We start from the raw sequence: 6765 nt of genomic DNA, 5'->3' as shown, positions 1-6765 counted from the left end.
TCATTTTTTGGACTCTTGCCCTGACATTCTATTTCAAAATGGATAGACGTATTAGATGGAGCACACACATTTTAATAGGCCTCGTAGAGCCACTTATGGGGCTATCCCAAGCTAATTGAATGTTTAGAAGTGTTACCTTTTAGCTACAGTCTATATCCGTAGCTAAAAACTAGTATAATCCGTAGCCTTTAATCATTTTTTTGGCAGTGGATGAATAGCATTAAAGATAGAAAGTAATCATTAACATGTGGGAAAAGCATTTACCCTGGTGAAAGTCCCTGGGGCATCCATCACAAAGCAGAAGATCTCCAAAATTTGCACATATTGTGTAAAGGTCATCATTCTCACTAGCAAAAAGCTTCTAAACTTTAAACCCAACATACACCCCAGCCCACAGTTACAAAGCCCATAGTTTTGAGTCAACCTGCTGGATTTTAGAACTATGATCAGGACATCTTGAGCAAACATTTTCACTGTAGCTAGAGGCATAAATGCATCCAACCAAAAAATGCACAAAAAAGGGAAGAGTTTACCTTCTCCTCTGGTTCCTTTTCTTCTACTTCATTTGTTGGATCCTCCTTGCTTTCCTTATTAACATCTGAAATTGGTGCATCTTCTTGCTCTGGCTGCTTGTCAAGAGTAAAGCTCTTGCTTCTTTATTTGTGATTTCCTCGTGTTCCCTAGTTAATGAAATCATTCAAATATTCATATACTGCAAGTGATGAATCCAATTCATGCATTCCTCATCAGGCCATTTTAAAATCATTCAAATATTCATAAATGCACCCCATCAGGCCATGTGTGTCTTGCACAATAACTATTCCCAAAGCTCTAAAATACCAGATAGCTGATTGAACTGGAAAAGTTCTCTCCCCATCACCATGCGCATGGCCTAATTTTGCCTACCAACCTTACTTTCTCTAAGCTGGGAAAACAATTTAACATGCATGAAAGCACTGCATCAATCAAGTATATGAAACACCTTGTTTAGCCTTGATCCCCAAAGCAGGCTAATTCAATACTCAGGTGGGCCATCCCAAAAGAATTATTACATAAAACCTCTAAATTCACATGGTATTACCCACACGAGTTTTGGAATAGCATGTCTTTGGGTTCATCTTCACATCAAATGAATGGATCAGAACGCATATAAACACCACTAAGGGCCCTACACAAAACTATATATGGTGGGGCATTCCATCCTAACTGTTTCATATAGTCTGGCCTACCCAAATTATCATAATTCTTTGGTTTTTGTAATTTTGAATGAATTTTGTACTGAGCAAGTAGAAAAAAACATGCAGACTATCAATATGATGAACTATAGAGCGCCAAATTAGTTTAAAATTAAGGGGCAAAAAAAAAAAGCCAAACATCATATAAAGGTAACTAGAAAGGAAAAAAGAGATGAGCTACCATCAATGGACTAGGAGAATTGCAAAAAAGCAATGGGTGTTAATCTTGAAGTCACATCAAGCTGGAAATTTCCTCAATGGTTACCTATATTTGATAATAAATCAATGCAATTAGATATAAATTCTAAACTAAATAAAATAAAAGCCATAAAAATCAGGGAAGAGAGCCCAACTCATCCAGATGCAAGCATACGTGCAAGCACTTAGAATATAACCTCGGAAACAATATAGATATGAGATGAACCCCTACCAGATGACCATAGCATGCCAATGATATGGTTAATGACAACCAATAGTCCACATTTGACAAGGAACCAATGGATGTTTAGGATAATCCAATCAAGGATGTTTTTGAGTGCAAACAACTGTCCACATTCAATGGTCAGGACCTAAAGGTCTGGGAGTGGTCCAAGGAATGCTCCAGCCAATGGAAAGCTCATCGGACTAGCAATCTAGACTATGGAATCACAGTTCCACTGGCCATTGATACTCACCTGTCATATAGGTAAACCATGTGAAAAGTGAAAAGTGAATACATGATACCCACATGTCAAAAAAGTTAAACCATATGGGACCCATTGCATCACTTTGGGCCACGCATGCATAATTGATCCCATCCATCTAGCCTCATCCCTTGCTTCATATCTCTCAATGACACAAGCATAAGTGGATGGATCATATCCATTCCAACAATCACATTTTCTATCATAATCTAGCTCAAAAGCTTTTATTTTTTCTTCAGGTGTTATGTTCTTGTTTGTCCATTTTGCTCCTAATTTCCTTGGTCTTTCCATGCACATCAATATTTAGAAATAATTGACTAAATCTTTTACATTATTCCTAATATGCTGCCATTTTAAAATTTAAAGACAAGAATAAATAGTCTTTGTTATTTCTCTATGGGGAATGGATGTTAACAACTGGATAGATAGGATCAAGGGATCATATGCCCATCACTCCAATGGTTTGATCATTTTCCAACAGGTCCAACCAAACAAGACATCAACATTCTATAAAAATAAAAAATAAATAAATAATTCAAGCTGCTTCCAATTTCAGTAACCTGAAATTAAAGCATTTGAATCTATACAAAGAACCATTGTATGTATATATATATATATATATAATACCGAATAAAATATACAGTCATGGATAAGAAAAGATAGTAGAAACTGAATAGCCAATGAAAAAAAATAAATAGATGGCATTACTTGAGTGACTTTTAACAAGTTTAAAGAAAAACTGAATGTAACATCAATGAAAGTTTTACAAAAAAAAAAAAAAAAGATTGTTGGAGTTCCGATACCAATATCAAAATAGAAACTTGGTAAAGACTGAAAGAATATCACTAGAAAAATTATGAATTGAATATATAAGTGCAATTATTTTTTTCAACGAAAAGAGGAAACCATTGGCTAGAAAACAGAGAGCAATGAGCCGCAACCCTATCCTACCAAGATCTGACTGCCTATCAATTGCATCACTTGGAATGAGATATGGTCCTATGGATCTGACACATCCAAACATGCATTATTCATTGCTTATACCGAGCTTTTACGTAATAATAAAAAAAAAAAAAAGCAATTAATCTCATATTCAAGTCGCAGTAACAAGGAAATCAACCAAACCCTGGAAATGTATGGGAGAGGGAACCTTTGAAGAGGAAGAAGCCTCAATGTTAGGGGGAGTGAGGGCGCGGGAGAGCTGGTGGAGGCAGTGCCACTGAAGAGTCGTGCTGTTGAAGGGGGAGTGAGGGCACGGGAGCTTGAGAGAGGGAGAGGGAGACGACGAGGGAAAGGGAGCTCGAGCGAGGGAGAGGTAAATTGAGAGTGCTGACGATGGAAACGAAGAGAGAGAGAGAGAGAGAGGAATGGAGAATGGAGAGAGAGTGAGAGGATAAGGGAATGAAAAGAGAGAGGGAGGAAGATGAGAGAATGGGTTAGGGAATGGAGTGAGATAGAGAGAGAAAAAATGGTGCGTAATTTGGGCGCGGCTCTGTTTCGAGCGCGCGCCCATTTTTGGGCCTAGGGCCCCATGGACGGTCCTGTCAGGGGATCCGTAGGGCCCATCATGATGTATTCGCTTAATCCATTCCAGCTATTAATTATAATAAAATATTAGTCCATAATCCCAAAAATAAAGTATATTGAAGGCCCAAGTGGACCACACCATAGGAAGCACATGTAATTTAATCTCCATGTTTCCAACCGTGTGTTCCACTTTAGCCTCTAATCTAGATGATTTTTGGTTTAATATCCTATAATAATATTTCAAAATATATGAACAGCTTAGATGGAACACACATATATTTTTTTAGGCCCTATAGAGCCCCTTACACCACCGTTAATTATTAATGGTGTGGTAACCTTTTAGCTACGGATTAAATCCATAGTAACTCTAGCTACGGTTTCAATCCGAAGCAAAAAAGTAATGTAGTCTGTATCCTTTGCCCCTTTTTTTGGTAGTTATACAATCACAGCATCCATATACCATTCACAAGCAACACCAACCCTATAGGCAACAAGGGCTAGAGTAGATATGTAACAGGAAGTACCCTTTTTTTTTCTTTTTTTTTTTTAGGAAACAATAAATTGGAGAACAAAGAATAGATAGCAGCAACCCTGCAACCCCACTGCTAGCCAGCCAAACTCTTACTGAGTAACAATAAGAGTGGAAAGGAAACCTGCTGAATGGTTTCAAAAAGTCTTTTTTTTTCAAAAAACTGCCGCATGGGCATTTCATTAAACCAAGCGAAAATTCAGGTACAATTTAGGGGACCCCCAGGAATAAAAGCTCCTAGGGGACCCTATCATATAAAGCTGAAAACTAGCTATGCACAAAAAACAGGACCAGGGGGCCTGGGCTGAACATCTAACTATTTTCCCCCTGCTCGGTCCAAAAACCTTCCTTGACCGAACCCAAGCCCACCTTGTCCACATTACAAGAAAACACACTTTTACCGATGAAAATTTATGTCACTAAAAGCTTTTTTTCATAGGTAAAAAGTTTTACCGACGAAAATTTTCGTTGGTAAAAGACCGTCGTAAAAGTTTTTTACCAATGAAAAAAAAAATTTGTTGGCAAAGTTAAGACTTTTACCGATGAATTTTTTCGTCAGTAAAAACCTTTACCGACGCTTTTTTTCGTAGGTAAAAATATTTACAAAACTGTAAACTACAAATATTTTCGCAGGTAAAAATATTTACAAAACTTTTACCTACGAATATTTTCATAGCTAAAAATATTTACAAAACTTGTACCTACGAATATTTAGTAGGTAAAAATATTTAAAAAACTTTTACCTACGACTATTTTTGTAGCTAAAAAAATTTACAAAACTTTTACCTACGAATAGCGCCGTAGGTAAAAAATGTGGATGAGACTTTTACCTATGAAATATTTCGTAGGTAAAAGTCTCGTTTTTTTTCCAATTTTCCAACACAAAATTCCTAATATACACCTGTTACAATATATTTCATCATATTCTTCCTGATATACACTTGTATATAATATATTTCATCATATTCACATTCACATCCATCTAAACCCAAACTATGTAAATCCATCCAAACATAAACTACATTCATCCAAACATAAACTACATCCATCCAAACACAAACAATCTTATCCACATCACATTCATCCACGCAGAAATATATATAAGTTTAACGTCATAAATGAAATACAAAAAACTATTCATAGCCTATTTCCTGGTGGGGCTCACAAAATTCAGTGTGGTGAACACATCGCTGACTGTTCACACACACCTAGGTCCTTACTCATGCCTTCATGGTTGTAACGTCCCGGATTTTTCCCAACTTGGCAATGGATGTCCTTGGACGTAAAACTGCCCTAGGACCTTATTCTGTTGTAATTAGGGCGTAATTTAGTTAAGTATTAATAGCTTGGATCACTTTGTATACAAACTACAAAAGCCCAGTACCACCTCAGGCAAAAAATCACCCAAGACCAAAACCTTTAAAAATTATGTTAATATTAGCAAGTGCTAAACAAGAGTACTCATGAAATTAACACTAATCACTTTAAATATGATCTGCAAGATCCAAAACGTGCAGAATCATTGACGCTATATTACCCTGAAATCTTGAATTCACCTCAAAACCCAGTTGCTCTCGGGAGCACCTTGAAACTTCGTATCGGACCTGGACCGCATGTCGAGTGTCCGATGACCGCGAAACTATACAGTTATGACCGCATTACTGGACTTGACAACCTCCTCGGAAATCAAGTCTTAATTGTGTCTAGAAATGCAAAACTTGAGCCTGGAGCGAAGTATGTGAGAAACGTGAAAATATTTAGAAATAAAAAAATCCAAATTTAATTAATCTAAGTCGTGTCGCTTACGGGTCAAATACAAAGATTCAGACCGTCAGAATCTGACCCAAATATACCCTCGGATCAGGAGAAATGTCCCACACATGTCGGTGTACTTGTGACCCCGATCGAGTGACCATGACCGTTGAACTGAAACTGGTCTGCCACGGCTGATCTGCAAACCCGATCGGAACGAAAACTCAGCCTGACCTAGATCCATGGTCAGGGAACTTAAGTCCGACCGCACGTGGAAAAGGAATCCTAGGATTTGATCCCGCTACTCCGCGCACTCAACTACCATTCCTGTATCGCTATACAGGCGATTCTGACTCCATACTTAGGTAAGGAATCCTAAACCTAACCTATTTTAGGGTTTTCAACTATTGTAATGGATAAAATAGTTGACTTATTCTCTGATATAGGTTATTGTGGTGCCGTAGACAAAGACTTAGCTTTAAAACTGAGTTCGTTACACGTTTACCGGCGTAAGGTGCGAACTATAAATGTTTAGGTTATGGTTTTCAAGGCTTTCAATGTTAGTTAATGATTTATGACTGACTTGATTGCTATCACATGCTTAAATACGACGTTTCCCGTGCTTTACACATATATATGAATTATGTTGAATATAGTGTATTCCATGTGTTTGTTGATATAATTGAATGAATATGGAATTTGAATCTGTACTTGCCATGATTATTAACCATGAATATATGCTCGTTGTGTATGTGGCAATTTCTTTGTAAAAGGGCTTACCAGGATATATGTTATAACTTGTCTAATACAAGTATATTAAAGTGTGTAGTCTATGTGTTTGTTGAAATGTCTGAATGGACATGGAATTACGATTTGTGTCAGCCATGTCTATGGAATGCAAATACATGAATTATTATGTGTGTGACAACTCCTTGTTGCGAGGATTTGTCCACATATATGTTATAATCAACATATGTTGTGTATGTTGATATGTGTAGTATAAGTGTGTGACACAATGACTATATGTGAAGTAGTTAGA

At 37.1% G+C, this 6765-nt stretch overlaps 1 long non-coding RNA gene across 3 annotated transcripts; it reads right to left on the bottom strand.

The window, feature by feature from the left end:
- Positions 1-283: 283 nt before the first annotated feature.
- Positions 284-3216, bottom strand: LOC131247215 (uncharacterized). 3 transcript variants are annotated; one of them, XR_009171572.1, is made up of 3 exons: positions 3069-3193; positions 534-680; positions 284-424 (listed from the first exon to the last, which is right to left on the bottom strand). It is a non-coding gene; the product is annotated as an uncharacterized LOC131247215 (long non-coding RNA). The 3 variants fall into 3 exon arrangements; XR_009171570.1 differs by lacking the exon at positions 284-424 and adding an exon at positions 1417-1500 and having other exon boundaries at positions 437-680; positions 3069-3216; XR_009171571.1 differs by lacking the exons at positions 284-424; positions 3069-3193 and adding exons at positions 1417-1500; positions 1666-1896 and having other exon boundaries at positions 437-680.
- Positions 3217-6765: the final 3549 nt, after the last annotated feature.

This window comes from Magnolia sinica, chromosome 5 (assembly GCF_029962835.1).
Source record: "Magnolia sinica isolate HGM2019 chromosome 5, MsV1, whole genome shotgun sequence".
NCBI lineage: Eukaryota > Viridiplantae > Streptophyta > Magnoliopsida > Magnoliales > Magnoliaceae > Magnolia > Magnolia sinica.
Note: the sequence above shows the minus strand (reverse complement) of the source record. Positions and strands in the feature narration are given on the sequence as shown.